Source organism: Hetaerina americana, unplaced genomic scaffold, assembly GCF_022747635.1.
Source record: "Hetaerina americana unplaced genomic scaffold, ioHetAmer1.1.p SCAF_8, whole genome shotgun sequence".
Classification (NCBI taxonomy): domain Eukaryota; kingdom Metazoa; phylum Arthropoda; class Insecta; order Odonata; family Calopterygidae; genus Hetaerina; species Hetaerina americana.
In genome coordinates, this window is record NW_027287427.1 from 28,904,798 (window position 1) to 28,927,194 (window position 22,397).

The window sequence follows — 22,397 nt, forward strand, 5'->3', positions numbered from 1 at the left end:
ATCACGAGGGAAGCAATATTCAACATCACAGGGTTACTAATAAAAATACTACGCTTTTCTTTTTCGTCTTTTCAGAGTCACTGCATTCAACGAATTCATAATTCCCAATGAGTATGCAATGAAAAACCTGGTGTCCTTACCCTCCCTGATCCTCCCAATATGGTGTTTCGCTGGGCATGTCGTCGATGTATATATCTTTCTGCGCAGTAAATGGGTCTAACCGTATCACACCAAAAAGTCGTCGTATGATGCATACTAGTGGCCAATTATGATAGCCTTTCTTGGGAATATCACCATCCCTAAGTGTTACAAATCGTCTGGAGGAAGGTTGGGAAATATTGGAATGTGGACAAAGTGTCCCCATAACTCATTAATATTTTAATAATATAGGACTCTCACAGTGTAGTGTTTTTAGGAGGGCAAACGGGTTCGGAATTTCCGACCTCGCATTTTTCGAATCATGAGAGAGACTAGGTCGATATGAGACATTGCCAAATGCCAAAAAAATAAACCCACGAACAAGAACGACGACGTTTATTTTCCCTCGCAATGCGAGAGCGGTGCTATTAATTTATCCGAGTGCGATGGCGCTCTAATGCAGCCTCTGGTGGAAGGAAACTAGATCGACGACTCTAAGGAAAAGTTGGGGGTCTTTAAAAATGGAAGGGGAGGGGGGGAAATAAGGAGGTGGGAGAGGTGAGAGGGATGTGTGTGGGGTGGAGAAGAAAGAGATGTGGAGAGGTTTTTCAGTCGCCGCCACTGGTGTTGGGAGCAACAATGCACGCGGCCCTGACCCCGTGAGCCAGTTGAGTCGGTGCGCTGAGTGGCGCTGGTGTTGCTGCCCCGCTGGCTGGCCCGGCCGTGCGCTGTCACGACGGCCGACGCTTCGGGACGCACAGCTTCACTCCCTCAGTGCCTCTCCGTCGTGGGCGAAGTGAAAGTACGGCGGCCGCGGGGAGCAAGCCCTTCCTTCCCTCCTCCGACTGTTACAGTTTCGGGCTCCGCGTCGTTCGTGTGAATGTGAGTGTGTGCGTGCGTGCGCGCGGGAGAGCGAATGTGTGTTATTTCGTGATCGGCCGACTTCGTTCTCTCCCTCTCACCCTCTTGTCCCACTCCACCTTCTCGACAAAATCCCACCGTCCATCGGAACGGGTCGTTCAAAAGGTAAGTCCGAAAGTGACGACGCTCTTGCGGGAAATGAGAGAAACAAGAATATGGTGGAAATGGGTCGGTGTTGATTCGGCCCTTGTTCGAGGGGCGATGATTCTGGAGAGGATTATGAGAGAGAATTGTCGTGTTCGTGCTGGGTGATTTCTTCGTGCCGAGGATGATCAACAATTCCTGAAATTCAACGTTTGCATTAAGTGAAGTGATACGCCAGAAGTATGTGATTGAGGATTGTTATTTATTTTTTCCTGTGAGCACTAGGGAGTCATACATTTTGTCTATGCATTAGGCCAATTTTTTGTTGTATTAAAATTATGATGCGCGCCATCATCGTGGTCCAGGAAATGTGCCTAATTCCTTGTGTTTATTATGAAAAAACATCCATACAACGTGACCATGGCAACGAGTTTTGTTGAAAACGTTGACAAATATCATATCTACATTTCAGTTGTTATTTCTTTCCTCGTAAATCGTATCCGGTTTCAGTGGTTATTTTGCAAAGGGCGATTGCTCTAACGGTATTCACTGCGTTCAGGCTGTAATTTAGCTGCAAAAGAACGAAATTTCGCTGGGCATAAGGACACAATTCCTCTCAAATTCTGTACAGTTAGTGCTCGGTCATAAAGATCTCCAGTTGAAAATAATTTCATATTGATACGGATCGTAAAATTACCATTCCACTTCATTCTATAATTATTATACCATGCCATGTGAGTGATATCTGTGTGTTTCACGGGGCGAAGTGTTTGAAATAACCGAGATTCACTTAACTTGCATTTCCATTCTCAAATTTCAGATTTTGAAGAAAGATTGTGCCAGCAGGTGCTGCCGCCACTCCCAGTGAGCAAGTAGTTCTGAGTTATTCCGCAAGAGGAGGTTACTGCCTTAGAAAGAGACAGTTCTCCGGCAGACAAGCGTCGATAAAGACGCCGTCTGCGGTTTCACGAAGTAGGAGCAGCCAGTAAACCATCTGCACCTGGGAAAAATTAAAAATTAGAAATGGCGGGGTATGTTTCATTCTTACTTTTTCCTAGCATTAATGGGCATCGATAAAAATTTGAATTTTTAATTTAATATAATGGAGAGATAGTCTGAATTATAATTCAGATGAAATACTATCATATAATTAATAAATGTTGATAAACTTGTAATAAGCCCAACTAACAAGCTCGAACTAAGTTGGACGATTGGTTTCCCTTTCGGCTAAAGGAACACAAGTATATGAATAAATAATGTATTAATATAGATGTTCGCTTCATCGTTTGGTTTTTAACATGTGAAGCGTTAAGCTATACCTTGAAATCTTATATTGATAAAAAAATTACCAGCCTAAAGGCATACAAAATTTTCTCGATAATGAGCGAGTATTGAGGTAAATGTTGCATTCGCAAAAACTCCGATATCATCCAAATGTGATGTGGGAGTGTATAGGAATCATCCGAATGGCAAAAATTGGATTTTAATTGCTTTTAATGGCAAATGCACAAAACTCAATATTCTAAAAAACGACAGGAACCAGACAAAGATATTGAGTGAAGAATTGTTTTTCATTTTTTATTTCCTTTCGATGTTCTTATATAACTAAATGTAAATTTAAATACCTGGGATTCTATTTTTTTATTTGAATTTCCATACCTATTATTGGGTTATCGATACCTAAAGCAAAAGATTATGCTTCGGGCATATAACTTTCTTACTTGATGAGAGTATTAGTCATCTCTATTTGATATACTAGCTGAGATTCTCGCTGCATCTTATCGTAAATTATCTTCAGACAAAACATACACTTTGTTTGTCTGATGCTTATTCAATATATATTCAAATTTATAAATAAATATTTAAAAACTGATTCCAAAGACTCACATTTCAGTCTCAGAGAAGTCATTTCATTGCCCTACGGAAGTGTTAGAATTGATTATGAGTAACTTTTTCTGTGGTCTCTGCGTATTCATTTCATCGTTCATCGCAAATATTGTGATTGCGATTTCCAAAACATATTGAAATTCATGCTGTTTGCATAGGGAGCTCAAAAGTGTTTCATCCGTCTAGAGTAAGTAGTGTACTGTTATTTTAATGGTAATTATGTCGCGATAATTTTCAAAGCATCCATGTTATAAAAATCAAAATTGACTTTTACTATTCATATTACACTAGCTAATTAATACGGAATCAACGAAACAGTGAACGGTTTCATCGTACTAAAACTCTGTTAATGTTGTACATATGAGTAGGCACCGATATGGTTTTGAAATTCTTCATGCACGTCGTCGGCTATAGGTTACCTAATGATTTTATTCCGCTCTAGGCGGAAACGTCAAATTCGAGTCCAAAGATGTGGAATGTTATTTAATGATAGGGCCGCATGAAAAACCTCTCTGCATTATTTTAGTCACCTTTGATTGCGAATGGCTATTTCGCTGACGATTTAAAGGAGCCAAAAGGACAGCGATCGCGAACAGACACCCCCCATCCTCCTCCCGAGAGCTAATTAAATCTTCCATTAGGCCGGGAACGTAATCGACCACTTGCTCGTCCCGTTCTTCGGCGGAAAAAGATGCCATCATTAGCACGCTCGCCCTTCATTACTATTTTACGCGGAGCCCTCCCCTTTCCATCCTCCACTCTCCTCTTCCTTTCCCCGCCCTCCCTCCGTCTTCCCCCTCGGGTGCATCATAACAGTGTCCCTCTTCCCACGGCTCTCTCGAAAACGTCCGTCTTCACCCCACGTCTCGCCGCACACACTCGCACAGAGCCCTCCGACGCCCCTCAGCCGCTCCCCGCCCTCGCCGTTCCCCCCAGCGACCAGCCCCGCCGCCGACCCACCCGCCTCTCCCCCCTTATTCAACGCACGCCAAGTTCTCGGGGCTGTAGGGGGAGGGAGGGGAGTCCGTGAGTGAGGTAGTCAAGTCACTCAGTCCGTGGAAGTACGGAATGAAGGCCCTTCCGCAGTGGAGGGGATGAGCGCGTGTGTGTGTGCGGTTGTGTGCGCGTGGAGGAAGGGTGTGCAAATGGGGGTGGGTGGAGCGCGTGCGAGGGGTGGGTTGAGGAGGGTTGGATGGGGGTGTGCGGGTAGCGTGGTGGACGCGGCGGCCCTGACGACCGCGGGGAGGTTTTGTGTCGATGAGGGGTGAGAATGGGATCGGTGGAGGGGAGTGGGAATGCGCTTAATTTGGAATATTGATGGGCAGGATGCTCATTACACATCGCGTACCACGAATCGGCGTCACGATGCCATCGGCCGGCATCTCGTTTCGATGAGTGCATCAGCGATGCAATTCTATGCATGGCACACTATTTACGGCATTTGCAAGATTTTTACCACCTACTCGTCCAGCAGTACGACCCACAAGGACTTTAAAGAGATTTACGTTGGCAGTAAAGCCTTTGACATACATGTGTCCGCTCTCTATACTCCTCGCATCGATAATTTAAACGCATTACAAAAGTCTCACTCATCTAGCTTTATATATGACCCCGAATAATTTAACCAAGCGACCGCCTAATACCATCAGAGCGGAAAATAGTGAAAAAATTATTTTCTGGGATTAGTTTTTCTGTCGTTGTATCCAAGATAGCACTGCATGGAGTAGGGAACGCTAACAAATTAACTACCCTCCATTTTAAAGGCTTCTTTTTCTCTCATTGCATGCCTAGTGCCCAAACACCCCCTGCCCCACGCCCGGTTGGCGGCTCCCTGGTTAAGGTGTTCATATAAATAATATGCTTTTTTAGATGCATTCACCACAGGGTTGTAACTCGAAATTGAATATCGTCCAGCCCACTTCGCGTTTACATCTCCATGGGATCGACACACGACACCCACGGCATATCGATGAATGCCACCATGCATTTCGATTTCGCGAGAGAATCGTCCAACACACTCGATGCGTAGCGATATCGCTCAGTCCTAAACGGGGGCCGGTACTGGGGGTCCTGGAAGGTTTGTGAGAGAGGAAGGAAGAGGGGGGGGGGTAAGCGAGAGAGAGGAGCGGTGCGGGAAGTTGAGAGTTCCATGGGGGGGGTTCCTGTGTTTGGTGGGGGCGTCAGGGGTGGAGGAGAGTAGGTTGGAGAGGGGGTGGGAGTTGGGGGGTCGTGGCGTCGCTTTTGGCGGTAGAGGGGAGCCCGTGGGACGGGGGTTCTCGTGTTTTGGGAGGTTTCGTCGGAGGGGTTGTGGAGGAGTATTGCTGCCATTGCCGGCGATCAATGCTTTCTCTCTCTCTCTCTCACACTCCCCGAGTTCCCATTCCTTTGTGCCGCGGATGAGGGAGTGGGTTTTTGGGAGATCGAACCAAGTTGGCGCGAGGGAAATAAAAGGGCGGAGGCGGCCCTTCACATCATCTCCGGCTCACTTCACTCCTCCAATCGTACTCCACTGATTCCCCACCTCAAACACTCGCGACGCTCCCCCTCTCCCTCCCTTCAGTACCCTCATCTCCTCCACCTCTGCCCCCTCCTGCATCCGGAGGACTCCCATTCCACCCACTTCACTCATCGGCGCTTCCTCAATGCGCTTCCAATTCTTCCCCCCCCCCCCCCCGTGCTCACATCGCCGGAGTTGTGATGCGTCGCTGTCAGTGGCAATATCGCACCATCCCCCGCGCGCGTGTGTGCGTGCTTGCGGACTCACGGAGGAAGGCATAATTTGGTTTTGTTGTCGCTGTTTTCCTTTGAGGGCCGGCGTGTGAATGTCGCGTGCCTCCCCCCCCCCCCTGTCCCCCCTTCAACCACCCCAAACCCCCCTGTCGGCTCGCGAAGAGGTTGATTCGAAGTTGTGGAGCGTTAAAGAGGACTCTTCACTCCCTCCCGAGCAAGATGCATTGTTACACGATGATGACAAGTAACACGAGACTGTTCAATATATCAATATAGTTGAATGAAATAGAAAGAGAATCGTCTATCAAGGAAATGTAGTTATACTTTGAAGGCATGTCTGACGTCCTCAATGCATTGGTTAAAGTAAAAAAATCTCTCATAATTTTAAATGAATTTATGTAAGGTCGATTAATTTACCTGGAAAAGTACAGCAAGTTATGAAATATAACCTATCGAACGAAATTGTAATCTATTTTTTGTTTTAAGTTAATACTCTGTCTCTAATTCTTGAATGGTTTATCATCATTATGATTTGATTTCCCCTAGGGATCGGTTGATAATAGATTATGTGGATTTACGCTATGGAGATACTATTTCCATCCAAAAGGATAGCAATATCGGATTATTTTAACTTTTGATTGAATGAAGTGAGTAGTGTTATAAAGTATATTCTGCGGAGTATAGGTATAGGATAGAGAGTAATTAAAGGCCGAATAATTTAAAACGACAAAATGAATTATAGGGCGTAATTAAGGGTTGCGAATGAAGAATAGCGATCAGCAATAATAGTCGAGGTACTAAGGGCTGTCCGTTGCCAACCACGCCTTTTAACGCAATTCGAGTTAATGATAAGAGTGAATAGAAATAAATGGAGGGTTGATTCAGTAAATTAATATTTAGTTAACTTTATGCATGTTTGAGGCATGGTAATACGCATATTATAAAAGAAAATAATGAAATTCTGAATAATTAAACAAACATAAAATAAGGTGGAATATGGCATAAATTACGCAGCTGGAACAGGCCACACAATTTTGGCAATAGCTTCATTGAAAATAAGTATAGTACTCTAGCAAAAGAAGCGTTTGGAAAGAATGAAAATTGTTTAGCGAGACTCTTTCAGTTGAAGATTATGGAGAAGATCCATTAGCCTTTGTCGTGTTATCTTTGCATAGTTAAGATATTTTTCTTTTGAGTAGGTTTGATAAGTAGAGGTTGTATGGGAAGATTCAGATAACGAGCTATTAATTGTCAAAATAAAAAAAATTAATATTATATTAGAGCTGTACGTGAAGCATATTGTCAATACACAATGCTTTTTATGAAGTGCGGAATTCACATGCCGTTGGTCTTCGTAGTTAATAGTTAGTTGGGCCGTGAGCTCAACGCACACCTATCAAACCGATCTTCGGGTTGAAAACTGGTGTTTTGTATATGATGAGTAACGAGAGGAATTGTTGGGGAAATGCCGACGGATCTCAGAGGAAGTAAATGCCCGATATATTGAAAGGTAGTGAGACATGTATGGCAGGAATAGAAGCAAGAATTAGTGTGGGGAGACGGGGAAGAGGACAGAAGTTAATTTGTGCCCATGTACGTCAACTGCCCTAGGCCACGTCGACAAGTCTCAGGGGTCGCACATGTCCTAAAAACTTGATTATCTTTATTAGTAATAATAAAGAAAAATCGATGTAATTAAAGTAGAAACCGACCAGTTTCTTCACTCCGTATCACGTTTTCGGCAGTAAAATTACTACGGTAAATAAGCCCAATGTGTGTTGTAGAGCAATATTTCCGATTCCAATGTACAATGCTTTAATTAGGAAAGTAGGGCACTTGTTATATCATCGTATCCTATTTTCCAATTTATAATACTTTCTTGAAAGTTGTTTTCTATACACAATACTCCTTATGTTTGATGTTTATGATTTATTCCGGAGATTTTCATATGTTCATCCTCTTTAAAGCGGTAAAACTTGACATTCGGATGATCTGCGATTGTATGTAATTAATAAATTTAAAAATAATATTATTAACTATCGCTTAAAATATATCCCATATCTTGTAATGAATAGAAGGAGAAGATTATTATTCCATTGAAATATTTAAACTTACCTTCCGAGAAAGAGAGAGAGAGCGGTGCATTAATGCCATGAAGATCTGATACAATATCAAGGTCTGTAAGCCAGACACAATAAATTGAGTAATTAGTTTTAGCCTGCAGCTATCGATTCACCAGCTGAAGGCATGCTAAACATGGTACAGCTTAAATAGGCAATTGATTATTTTTCATCATTTTAAGAAAATCAAATTTACAATTATCTGCACCATTTGATGAACCGCTACGAAATATTTGGAGTGAACATTGTTTTTAGTGTATTTACGGAATTAATTAACTATTAATGTTTTGACTCACAAGGAAAGAATACCCGTCGTACAGGCAATAGATTCTTGTTTGCGTTTCAAGTTTTAAGAAATTTTATTTTATTATTATTATACTATTATTTCGTGTCGGAAATCGGTATTGGTGCGGTGGCTATCGTACTGGCTTCCCACCCAGAGGGCTCGGGTTCAAATCCCGTCGGTGTTGAATATTTTTCAGAGGTATCTCGATCCCTACTTGAGGTGCTTTGTGGAGGGCACTTTGAGTGAGTACGCCGTCCGTCGGATGGGACGTTAAGCTGCGGACCCCTTGGCGCCTTTCGTTAAGAGTAGGCTAATGCCGACGCCGGGTTTCTCTCCACCCTTCATCCTTTCCTGTCCATCCTTAATGGCGCAAATGACCTCAGCAGTCGGTCGCCTTCACTAAATACTACTACTACTTATTTCGTGTCTGTTTTAATGAAATAAAAGAACATATTTATTACTCATAAAGAGTGTTTATCATTGACATTAAGTAAGAAAATTGGGAAATTTCATCTGCAGCAGGGAAATTTTTTGGTGTGATAGTTCTTTGTGGTCCTGAGAATTTTCATCTAATTTAATAAGAATATCCTAATTTAATAATAAATTCCCGAGCACTTCTTTTTTTATAGTGTCTACATTTGAAAAGAAGTTATCCATCCGGATTAACTTGAAGGAAAACGTACGCACGTTTAATCCAAGTTAAAGTAAGTAAACCGAATAATGTCTATTATAACACAAAAGAATTTAGTGATTATTGTACTCACGAAGACTGCAAAGGAGAACTACGTAAAATTTAATTGTTACCATCTTATAAGCTGCATTTTAGTCACGCTAAGGAATGTTGAATTTGTGGATTGAATCTACTCAATTACATGCTTTTGCATACCCGTAAATGGATGTCCATATTTTCTCTTTTAGTTCCAATTATTGTTTTCCTTACATCCTCGTAGAAACTGTACTCTATTAATATTCTACGCAGTACGTAGCAGTGTTGGTATTTCAAGATTTGGTTTTACTTTTGTATATATAAATATATATGTATATATACACACATATAGATACATATATATACGCGCGCACACACACACACGCGCACACACACACACACACACACACACACACATATATATATATATATATATATATATATATATATGTGTATATATATACATATATATATATATATATATATATATATATGTGTATATATATACATATATATATATATATATATATATATATATATATATATATATGTGTATATATATACATATATATATATATATATATATATATATATATATATATATATATATATATATATGTGTATATATATACATATATATATATATATATATATATATATATATACATATATGCACGCACAACCTTAATTATTTATATACATATATATACACATGTACACACAATCTTAATTATCATTTCTTAACATGGGGTTGGTGACAATTACTTGCCGTCTGAATTAGTCAGAATGGTAACGTGCACACCTGCCAACACAAAAGGTCGCGGGTTCTCATCACGGTTTGGGTATGGATGTTTTGTCAACTCTGGGAGTCCGGCCCCTGGGAAACCAGATGACAGGGCGAGAGTAGCTCATCGGGATACCAAGGGAAGATGTACCCGAAGAGCAAAAATCTTAATATGCCCACACTTTTAAAACTTAAGGAATAGAATTTCACATTTTATGACGCACATATTGATTATGTCTATTTAATTCTAATTTTGAAATCTGTTCAACAATCCTAAGCTAAAATTTTTCAGCGTATTGATATACTGACGAGAAAATCATTATTTATTAGGTGGTCCGATACATTGTGCCTGACCTGCAAAAATATGTGGTCTCACCAAAAACGTTGTACGACTATCAGTGTATTCATATTTCTACATTAATTATTTCTGCCTGATAAGGGTATTATTACCTTTTAAATTGGATTATTAAATTAAAGACATGGGAATCAATCGTCGCGCCTTTTCCTCAAACCTCAAATTTCCCGGAATACTGCCGAACCCTTGCATTCAGATGCCGGTATGGAGACGGAGATTAAATTCCCGTGATTCGGGACATCATCTCGATGTGAAATACGCACAAAGCCGCGAGAGCAGCCGGGTCTCCTCTGGATCCAATTCGCTTAGCGCGGGGCGAGTTGGAATTTCCCTCCCACCCCGCGGCCCCCCTTTCAAATTCACGTCCTCTCCCGGAATGGGAAACGCCCTATCTCCCAGCGGAGGTCTCCTCGTGGCGCATAATCTCAAAGCCCACAGGCATAGCAGATGCGCGCAGTCGAAGGAGCGGCGACCATCCCTCATCCATCCGCTCTCGAATCAGAAAGATTATGAACGCTTGCACTGGCCTCCTCCCAGATGGCAAGGGGATGGAGATGTAATTGGAACGAACAGGCGGAAGGAGGGACAGGTAGGCGGTACTCGCGTGGGTTGGGGGAGGGCGATTGGGAGAGGGAGAAGATAATGTGATGGGGCGATGGGAGACGGAAGTGGAAGGAACGAACTGGGCTCTCGAACTTGCCGACAAATGACCTCTCTCAACCCAGCACGCCTGTCACAAATGTGTTACTATCAGCCTGTGATTCCGTCAATGTAATAATGTTTACTTCCCCATTCTCTCGACGAATAATTTTCTCCCAATCATTATGTCACTGGATAAGAAATTTAGTTTGAACCAGCAAAATATCTCGGTCCACCCAATAACTAACAAATATCATTCAACCAAAGAAAGTTATGTTCATTTCTTAAATTTTATATGGGAGTAAATGTGAGGATAAATCCTTGCATGAGAATACTATAGGATATTTTCTAGTGCCCTACCTACTAGCACTACCACTCCTATTTTATCGATAATATTTAAGGCAAATTTGCGAGTGAAAATTCGCTTCTTCTTTTTGTTTTTTAGCTTTATTTTTTAGTACTTTTTATGTAAAATAGAGCTATGTGTATTCTGTACCTGCAATACTGATCAAACTCCGCTGCGAATTACTCTGCGATGTAAATTTGACACTTCCACCGCGGTAATCGTCTCCGACATTTGGTTTCTGTTGGTGAGGATATCACAATTGGCAACGTATTTTTGGGTTTCCAAAAGGGGCATTCAAACTGTATAATAGGGATTTATATTAGCTATGTAATTTTGAAGACCGTGTTAGATGGAAGTATGTTGGGTAGGCGATAGTGGTAAGGGGCGGGGGAAGAGAATGGGTTTGTTGCACGGACCGAATGGCGGTGGACTGAAGGGAAGTGGAATTGAAGAAGTTTTACCGTAGTATATAGTGTGGCGTTCTTTCCTGTAAGGCTAGGATTAGAAATTAAGTGTTAGTATATGTGCCCTAAACATGAACTATTATTGAAATACTAATAGTAATAATACTGATTATAATCAGGTTTAGATATCCTCTAGAAAAAACCAAGCATTGTAAACTATGCCCTAAACACTTCTATAGGGCATCATCACCTTTTTCTCTCCCGTTACATTTACTTCATGGCGTAAAAAATGCCTACTATTTTCTCTCTGCTTCCCCACTTATGTCCCATTATCCCCTTTATCATATCCTTCAGCATCCCACACTACCTCTCAATTTCTGCTTCATCCATTTTTTATGCCTTCTGATTTTCCTTGTGAACGTCATCTCCTCCCCGACCGTTATACCGTTTGTCTTTCTCTCTGTCCAACTTATTACCTGCATCCCTCTCCTTACTCACAGCTCATAAATCTCCAATCTATGCCCATCTGTATTCAAAGACGATCTGAACGATGCTGTTTCATGTGCCGTGTCAGTATCTTCACTACCCATCTCTTTACGTGTCTCCAGAAAGAGTCCCGGTCATCCGTTCGTTCCCTCTCTTTAACGAAAAAAAACAAGCTTTGGTCGGAGGAGAAAACCCTTCTTTACGCAAGGAATATGACTTATGTTCTTACTTCTACTATGCTCATTTTCATCCATATTACGTGAACTTCTCCAATTTATTTCCTGAGTAATATTTAACTTGAGCCTTTCTACTTCTTGAGAATCCCATATATTTTGCTTCCACATGATTTATCTTCGTTCCATACCTACGCCACATCTTTCATACGGTGCTCTCAGCATATAATTTCTTAACAGACTGGCAGACTAAATCTTTGCTATGCACAAATATGGCGAACTGCAGCTACCGAGGAAATATCTTGGAAATATGATCTAAATTAATCCATGATTATTTTATTAAACCATTATATTCGCTTCAATACTGAATTTCCGTGATGCATCTAAGTTACGTATCTAATTTCCAAAATACTGTTTCTTTCTAAAAATAATTTCAATTTTCGTTATGTATGTTCTTACTCGTACGTGCATACAATTGGTGCTTTTTAGATACCTATATCTAACAAGTACCTATATATTTCTATAACATATCTTTAAGCATTTATGTCCGTTTAGGCAGTGTTTTTCTAATATTGATGGAGTTCACTTTGATTTAATAAAACTTGTTCGGTCCCTCGACGACCGAGATCATGTGCAATGAAAGTCATATATTTATTCGGATATTAATTTTATAACGGGCATTTTACAGCGCATGATTTAACTCTATTCGATGCTTCAGTCGTACTTAGAGACAATGAAATGTCGAAGGTATGGCATACCTTATTACAACTCTTTTCTTTGTCAGCATGAGCATATAAAATACATAGACGCTTATTTGTTGCATTGAATTGCTGCAGTACCACATCAGTGGGCATCTTTTTACATCACCTTAATTTATGCCATTATTATCAATAAACAAATGTGAAACTAAATTAATGGTCTATACTAAGGGGAAATCGATACTTTCCTTATTATTAATCAAAGGGATTACTTTTACAAAAGGGAAAATAATGACTTTTGAGTAGGAGGATCGCTTGCGTTGGCAGAAGGTGTGCAGTACGAGTAAACGGAATTGACGCATTTATCAGAAAAGAGTAAATCATTAGCGACAAATGACCCATCTCTGGACCAAAGGAAATATATTTAAAAATAGATACTCACTTTCTTAATTCATGCATAAAAATGTTTACTATTCAAAAATCTATTCATTCCATTGCTTTTGTTGTTGGTAATTTATTTGAATGATTATTCTGCATGCTATTTGGTTCAAGATAGAAATCAATTTGAAAATATGTTTAAATAGCACACAAATATTATAAACGTATTAAAAAAATTAGTTTGCTTTCCTTCTTTTCGTCAACACTTTGAAAAATGCTTAACGAAAACTACGAGGTGAATTGCAAGAACCAGGTGATGGAGGACATTGGCACAAGGAGGTGGAGATGGAGGGATGGAGGGGCTGGTAGCAAATAGGTTAGCTGGGATGGCTGCTGCAAAGTGATTGATAACCCATGTGATGATGAGATGTGGCCAGAGGCAGGAGCGGAGGAAAAAGATACGAAGAGGTGTAAAAATAGTGGACGGGAAAATGATGAAAATAAAATGCGCGGACAAAGCAGCCAGTGGTAAATTCCTTCAATGTTCATGAATTGACCAAAAGATTGGGAAACAGCACAGGAAACAATGAAGGAATGAATAGATTAGCAGGAACGTCTCCTGTATTTCAGTCTACGGCTAGAGTCACAGTGGTGATGTTGAAAATTATTTTTATTTTTCTATACCTTTCAGAAAATCATAATCGACGTTTAACTGTTTTAATCCGCGTTTTTCACATATCAGCATTCTCAAGCGTAACCAATCTCGCTGTTTAAATGATGATTGATATCTTTTTATCATTACATCACTTGAACATTGCCTAATTTCATGCATTTCAGTGGACATTTTGATTCGTTCGTAACTGAAAATGTATTATGCTCCCCACTTGAAAGGATCCCACGATCTGGAATTATTTAAAGGTATTTTGCCGCAAATTTCCAGTATCTTAAAAGGTCTATTTGGACTATTCTTCATGTCTCAAATGGAGAGAAGTTACCTTCCTTCTTTCATTTGGCTCTGAATATTGAGTTTTCAGCCATCATCAAATTTGAAATCATTAAAAGATAAGGAAATATGTGAAGTAAAATCCGGATTAGCCATTAACTGATTGAATTTTTCGAACTATACATCATGCCAAATCAATGCAAAAAATACATTTTTCATGTAACACGAGTCTCTAAATGTCCAATATAACTGGTTTCTGTGCAATTTCTAGCTCCCAACCTTTAGTGGGGGAATCAATCACAAACCCGACCATGCGGGGAGACTAATCTGTTTATCCCTTGCTACCACGCACCACTCACTCTCCCTTCTTTTGAGAAAGAAAAATCAATGGACCACATTAATCAGCTTTGATGGTGCCCGACTTCACCTAAATTTCCTTCCATCCGAGTCTGTTGCCATGCTCAACTGCTTGCGTCGCACGATACCCAATTGTATTTTCCAGTGAAAAATATGTTTGATCCTAAGGTATTAATGACTAGCATTCCAGCGTGGCCTTGCCACACAATTGGGCTCACTTGAGGGGAAAAGATACGGAAGCGCAAGCTATGAAGCCATAACCATCCATCCTGTCTCTGGGTACTCCGAAACGGGAGCTCTACCAGTGTTTTGTAGTCCCGACTGAGTTATTGGCCCACTTATTTACTTATTCATGTACTTTATTTTCGTTCTCGGCGCAAGCTGTAGCAGTTTTTCCATGGACATCCTCAGAAAAATATACTCTGTCCATTTTGCGTTCTTAGCGTATTTGAAAATGAATTCGCCTGCAATTCCTGCCTAACTCTGGATGAATTTATAGTTTTGTACATTTTCACCTTCCATCCTATTACTCAAATTCTTTATTATCGCATATTTTTATAGGTAATCTACCGGTTAAGGTAGGTTTTGGATGGACACAGCTATCAAATAATTCTCTTGCCCCTGTTTACAATGCACAACGCAACATCATCCTACTCTACAAAGAGTCCTTCTTCATCTCCATATGCTTCCTTCCACAATCCATCCCGTCCCACATCCCTATCCTATTTCTGCCCCTTCCTCGTTTGCCTAACATTCTTCCCTCTATCACATTTTTCAACAACCCATCTCCAATCAATATGATTTGAATCCATTTGTTCTGTCTCAGAATATCTCCTAGCTATCCTCTCTCATCCCCCACAATTACTAGCACCTCCTCATTTGTTTTCCTCTCTGTACACTTTACTTTTTACATTTTCCTTCACGCCCACACTTAAAATGTATACAATCTACGCCCATCATCCAGCTTAAGTGACCATGTTTTCGTGCCGTACATAACTACCCCCCATACCAAAGTTTTAACGAGCCTTTTCTTAGCATACTTACTCTATTTCCCTGTCATCAACTCCCTAGTCCTTGTGAAAACCTCTTTGCCTAGCGCAATTCTTCTCCTTACGTCCCTACTATACTTTGAACCATGTTGATCCAAAACACTGCCAAGATACGTAAACTGATCTGCCTGCTCTAGTTTTTGCCTTCATATTTTAATGTTTAGCCAAGCCAATGTCTTTCTGGAAAACCACATTACCTTTGTTTAATTTACATTTATTCTCATTCCATATCTATCGTACTGAATGTCTAATTCACTCAGCAATGCTTGCAAAACCTTGGCTGACTGACAAACTAGGGATTGATCATCAGAAAACCCTGGCTGATTTTCCGAATTCTCTTCCGACTTTCATTCCTACCTCCAGTTCTTCCCATGCGTCTAATGATTTCCTCCACATATACGTTGAACAACACCGGCGAAAATGGATAACCCTGCCTTATACCTCTTTTAACAGCAGCCAGAGCAGTCAGAGACATGTACAGGTTGCGGATTAACCTCCTGTCCCTCCAATCTATTCCTATTTTCTGCAATATACTCATTAGTTTTTCCCAGTTCACTCGATCAAACGCTCTTTCGAAATCTACGAAACAGGCAAATACGTCCTGATTATAATATATATATTCCTTTCGATTACTGATCTCATTACTGCATTGGCACCACGCGTACCTCTCCCCTTCCTAAACCCAAACTGATCATCCCCTAAGTAACGCCCTAACTAATTTGCCCTACCACCTATCTATTTATTGATGATCCTGAGAACAACTTTAGCTGCGTGGCATATCAAACTTATTGTTCTTTAGTCCTCACATGATGTAGCCTTTATCTTTTTCTGAATAACAACTAACACTGGTCTCACGAAGTCTTCCGGCCAGATTCCTTCCTCATAGATACTACGATTCAGTCCATATAAACTCTTCCTCCCACATTTTCTTAAACCTTTTAGTAGTTCCGCCGGAATGAGGTCCACCCCCAAGGGTTTACTATATATACACCTTTTGTGGTGTCTAAACCAAGTATTAGTGAGGATTAGCCCGTGTCTCCTACATAACTCAACTGCTTTCTCCCCGCAATCATTCCTCGTACCTAAACCGTAATCCTCACCTCATCACCATCTCTTCCTTCGCCTACCGTCGCACTCCAATCCCCCATCTCTATCAAATGTTTCCCTGCAGGAACATACCCTATTATATGCTCTAACTGATGGTATACCTAATCGATTTCTTCCTCCTTATGATTGCCTGGTGGCAGGTATAACTGAACAATGACCAAGTTCGTCGGTTCTGCTTTTACTTCTACTAGTAATATTCTAGCCGTTGCATGCTCTATGTTGACTACGCTTCTTCCTAACACTTTATTCAATATTATTGCAACCCCGCGTTGGCCCTCGTCCCCTCCGCAGTATATTACTTTACAACTGTCACTCCAGTAATTCCCGATATCCTACCTGGCATGTGCCTAAAACATCTAAATTGCTTCTCTGCATCTCTCGTTTTATATTCCCTATATTTCCTACTCTCACAACTTCCTGTTATTCCAACTTCCTATTCTTATTCCTAACCCTTTCTTTTTCTTCCTAATTCTTCTTCTGCCTCTTCTGTGCTGCTGCTGTCGGTTTTTTCTTGTAAGGTTTTCGTGAGAGGACGACCGCGGAAGCCTTTCCTCTTACGCTGCGGGGCACGACACACGACCGATTGGGTCGAGTCCCGTAGTTGCCGGGACTCATTTTCCCTATACTATTCATCATATAAGTCTTGCGAAAAATAATTGAGGTGGTTTCTCGTTGGCTTCCTTAATAGGTTTTTGACGTGACACTGTCACTCAATGGATTCCCACTGGGGTCAGACGCCTTCACAGCCGCCTCACTGAGGAGCAGACGCTGCGCGAACTACCTTTCGTCTGGCTCCTAACCTTCGACCTATCTGGCATTGGTGACCCAATTGCTGGCGGGATCAATTCTCATTGCTCCCACCAGCACCACTATGCCAGTTATTTTTTATCATTGCACATTCTTCTTTAGAATATCTCTAATATCTAGTACGAAAATCGCTTGAATGCGCGATGCAGTACGCATACGAACGGGCCACCATTTCTTTCCCAAGATTTACCATGCCTTGTATTTCACCCGTTTAAATTGTTCATGCAGTCCCTATTGCATGGGTTGATGCTTGGCCCGCTGATTCATCTCATTTTCAAGTAGGCCCCTTAAAAATATCAAACCTTTCAAAAACAAAATATTTTGGCCAGTTCCAGTATAATTTGACTCTTTTTGCATTTATTGTCTTGGGACCTTTTCCCACGTAATCGGTTGGATGTGGGAGATGTCCCAATAAATGGTGCATATTACCCGAGTCTGTCATGGCCTTTAATGAATGTTAAATGGCAAAAATGCGCCAATTCAAGAGGAAAAAGTAAAAATCCAAACATATAGTGATTGATATCCATCTTCGTAGCCGATTATTACTGACTATCAATAGCTATCCATAATTTCACCCACTGTTAGCTGTTCCAGTTGAGTGCTAAAATTAGCATAGCCTCATAAAATGACTTTGTGTGTATTTACGTTCCCATCCAACAGCTTATTACCATACGATTTCATTAAAAGGTTACTCTTTGAGAAAGCCGTATTGTTTTCACCAATTTTCATTGATCAGTATAAGTGTGGAAACAGTTATCGATTTTTATTTATGGCCTTTTCGGCAGATGTTAAATAATAATCGTGAAAAAAGAAAATTGGCATCTACGCTGATCTATTTTCAGAATAAGAAAAGTAGCTTAATGATTCTCTATAGGTGTTAACTTTTGTAGAACTTTGCTCTTCTCTTTCCATTTAAGTTGAAAATTGGAGACTTAATTCCTATTATATTATAAGTGAAGCGTATTTCGTAATATTTCACCTAGAAAGTCAATAATTGAGGCGAGTTATCTTACCTTGGCACAGAGAAGAATACTCTTTGCCACCATTACAGGATACGTATTTAGTTTTCATATTTGGCAATCCGAGTGAAGCTGGTGAACCATACAATGGCAAACCGTAATTCCCGGCCTAAACGGAGAATTCAAATGTTTTGTCTCTTCATGTTATACGTATGCGTATTAATAATGCAATTTTATCATTGCCGAGAGATAGTAAGCACCTAAAAATAAAAAAAAAGATATATCCTGAAGACTGATACCGCAATTACTGTCGTCCGAGATCTGAGTCGCGATAAAATTTTAAATTCCGTGCCGAGAAATATAGGATCCACCCCATTTATAATTGAACTGACGAAAATTCATTCCTCCCATCCTTTGCAGGAAAATCTGTAGCAGTCATGCCATAACCCACGCCATTACGCGACCTCGCGTACCCGACCGCAATTTTTTAAAATTCCAATTGGCATGTGGACAGTGCATCCCCCACCCTCATCCTCCCCCAAGACTACTAAATTCACCCCCCCCCCTCACCCGCGCAAGATTCAAAATACTTCGGACACACGTACGCATTCGCACGTGGAAATGGTGTGGTTTTTTCGGAGAAGGGGTTTGCGCATTCGAGTCAAAACATTAGCGACGCCTCCAGAAGTGCGTGGCACTGCGGCAGTCGCCACACACCCTTAACCCCCCCTCCTCTGCCCTTCCTCCGGCTTCCCGCCGGAGTAGGGGGTCCCTTTAGATGCACCTCGCTTGTGTGGGACTAATTGAGATCTCTAGCCCGTTTGGATGGAGAAAAATATATCCCGCGACGCACACCCCTCACCACACTCAACCCCTTCCACATCTTTTTTTTATTATTACTCGGAAACAAAAGAGAAACCCACCCTCTTTTCCCGTCGTCATTCTCTCCACCCCTTTTAAAAAAAACTCCCCTCAACCCCTACGCGGCCGAAAACAATCCCGTCCCGAGTCCCAAAACCCTGTGTGACTCACCCAGGAGACGACGCTTTTAACTGCGAGTCCACCGTCCGGACTCCCGGTTGCCATCTATCGGCTATCGCGGATGGGCAGACAAGGCAAGGGGAAGGCAGTCGGGGGAGTATTTTTGAGGAATTTCGCTCGGCAAACCTCGGTCGACTCCGCCATCGCTCGGAGCCTCCCGGACGACGCCCTCTGTATGCATCTATCTTTCTCTCTCTCAGCCCGCCACCGCTCTCTCGCTTTTCGTATTCCTATCCTATTCCCCTATTCCTCCCCTCTCGCCCTCCCAGTTTCCGTGCCCCCGCGAACTCTTCCTCCCCTCTCTCCGTTTCTCCACCCCCGCCCCCCTTACCTCCTCCGTCCCCCCCCCGCGCGCGATCTCAGCCCCCTTCGATTCGAGGGTCGACGCGGGGTGGCGTGCGGAGTCTGCGTGCAAGCTGCGTGTACCCCGGGAGTGTTGTGTGGCGCCCAGAGGAGAACGGAGGGGGTGTGAGAAGGTGGAAGAGGAATAGAGGAAGGGAGGGTGAGAAAGAGAGAGAGTGTGTGTGACGCCGGAAGGAGAACGGGTAGAGGGGAGGCCCCCACGCAAAACAACAGTTCCACCACTGCCACCAGCACGAGAGTGGAGTTTGGAGGGATTGAAGGGCGGAAGGGAAGGTGGTCAGTTGCCCGTGGTGTGTCGGTCGGTGGTGCACGCACCTCCTCCGGCTCCCTCGCCTCTCAAAGAAACACCTCGTCCGACGTTAGATCGAGAGGCCGCGTCGTGGACTTGGTGCTCTCGCGGAGGTCCCGCTGCTCGTCGCAGACCATCAGTTTCTCCGGGTTAACCTTCTTGTTTTGGAGGGCGAGGGGAGGCGAGAGAGAGAGAGAGCTGCTGCATGCCACTCCTAACTCTTTGGTCGCGCAAGGATCGCTCTTCGGACCGCAGCGTGGGATGAGTGCGGGAGGACCCCGGGGCAAGCGAGGGGGTCTCAACTGTAACAACATCTGCAGGCGGAGGTGGTGGTGGTGAAGGCGGCAGAGGCCCTGACTGCCGCTGGACAGGTACAGAGATCTCGGCCCCATATGGTCGTCAAACGCGCCCACGTCCCTCCGGGATTTGACCCTCCCCAGATTTAATCGGGTCCTGACAGGGGTCCAATTGCCGGTCTACCCACTCCACCGGTGAGCCGTGCCATGTGGAGGGAGCACTTCTAAGTGCACCATTCGGTCATTTGAATTTAAATCGTGGAACCATTTGGGTGTGCCGTTTAAGATCTACACGCGACACGTGTAGTTGTAGCAGGGAGGCATTAGGAAATCATTAAGCTTCAGTTATGTCGATGTATAGAAAAATTATCAATTTGTTTCATTGCGTGAGGAAAGGTAGATGACTACAAATAAATTATTTCAATACTTTTGACGTGCTCAGTCCTTGTTATTTCATTCTTACGGGCTCTGCCAGGGGAAGACGAGCATTAAAATCTAATCAGTGCGCGATTATAATGTCACTTGTTTTATCCCCGGTCCCTTCCCTGGCATCCTGCAATCCTGTCACCCCAATCCCCGCCTACCTCTGATGGGTGTAAAGTGTCAGTCGGTCTCCTTACCAAATAACTAACATTAAACTTCACGGGAGCTTTGGCTACAGCAGTCCGGATCGCTGGGGTGGGCGTGTTCGTATGACCCTGTGTTTTCGGAGGATTATTTTTCTCAAGCTCGCATGGCTTCCCCTTCGTGTATTTGACAACCATGGTTCCCACTTCGGCGTTTTTGCACGAAGTGTCTGCTTTTCGTTCCCTAGTTCAATGAATGCGTTTGACCCAGTCGCCGAATGGCGATTTCCCGGAAGGTAATGCTTTTTTCTCAATCGCATGAAAACACTCGTGAGTTAACTGTTTTCTGAAATGTAACGGAAGAGGTCCTATTTAGGAACTTCGGAGCCATTATCCGAGGCGTACGTGGTCGGAATTGTTATTCTCGTACGTATTTCGTTGCGGAACTGTATAAAGTAGCTTGAAAGCTGCTCTTGCGTCGGGGTCACCGTCGATTTTTTCCGCTCTTGCGGACGGCTTATGCTTTTGCAGGGGCTTTATTCTTGACTGGTTAAAGTGCATGTTGACGTGTTTGAACCGGACGTTTAATTCGCTTGGCGCGTGCTCTGCATCTAACTGACCCTAATGTGTAATCACCTGGCCGCCCGGAGGACTGGTGAGAGGAGGTGACGAGGGTGGCCACCTGTACACCTGTGAAGAGGTGATGCTGAGGAGGGAGGGGTAGGCACTTGGATGATGACAGAGGAACCACATGTCGGAGTTTGGCACTCGTAATTACTCCCGATTTGTTCGCCAAGGAATACGTCTGGCGATTATCCGCCTGGACTTGAAACCGTAATCTCGATTTGGAATGGTTTTCTCTATGCTACTTTGTTGTTCGCATTGGTTTCCCTATTGATTTAATGGGCATTTTGCGAGTTTTCTCATATTTGGACCCCCAAGTACGCATCATCATGAGTCTACTTTTTTCTCGTATAATGTGAACGTTATTTCAATGTAAATAGGACTTTTTCCAATGGCACGAATTAATATACAATTAGTTACACATGCACACCTGAATGTTTCTTGGTTCTCCGGTTCTCTGTTTTGGAAATCTCCTGCGCGATTAGGTCACGCCTTGGTTACGCCCACTTTTCTTCTATCCAAGAAAAAGGCGCACGGCGCGGCGTAGGTGATAACCAATACCGAAAAGATGAACGTTATTCACGAAATTATGCTGTCGCTAAACAGCCCACACCAAATTACTAGAGCGATTCTCCAAACTTAAATGTGAAGTAGTTTCATTTAAAAAATGAATTTTCAAGTTTTTATGTCGTTTTTCCTTATTTTTTTCGCTTTGAGACGGCGTTCGCGGCTGCACCATATAATTAATATGTCGTCAAGTAGCGATAGGGTATAGGCCTGATTGAATGTTTGCTGACTTTGATCAGATTTATTCGCCATTAAAATTTTCTTACTTGATGAAGTAATGCGAATTGGGTCAAT

The 22,397-nt window shown here is 42.4% G+C and overlaps 1 protein-coding gene across 6 annotated transcripts in view; it reads left to right on the plus strand.

The window, feature by feature from the left end:
- The window catches only part of LOC139698065 (proton channel OtopLc-like), a 234,397-nt gene that overhangs the window by 31,436 nt on the left and 180,564 nt on the right, over positions 1–22,397 (plus strand). For 5 of the 6 annotated variants that reach the window (XM_071596941.1, XM_071596939.1, XM_071596942.1 and 2 more), the window contains exon 2: positions 1,964–2,174. The gene's annotated coding sequence lies outside the window, so the exon portion shown is untranslated. Of the gene's footprint in view, positions 1–1,963; positions 2,175–19,786; positions 20,422–22,397 lie in introns of those variants that run through there. The other variant, XM_071596940.1, reaches the window with a different exon arrangement.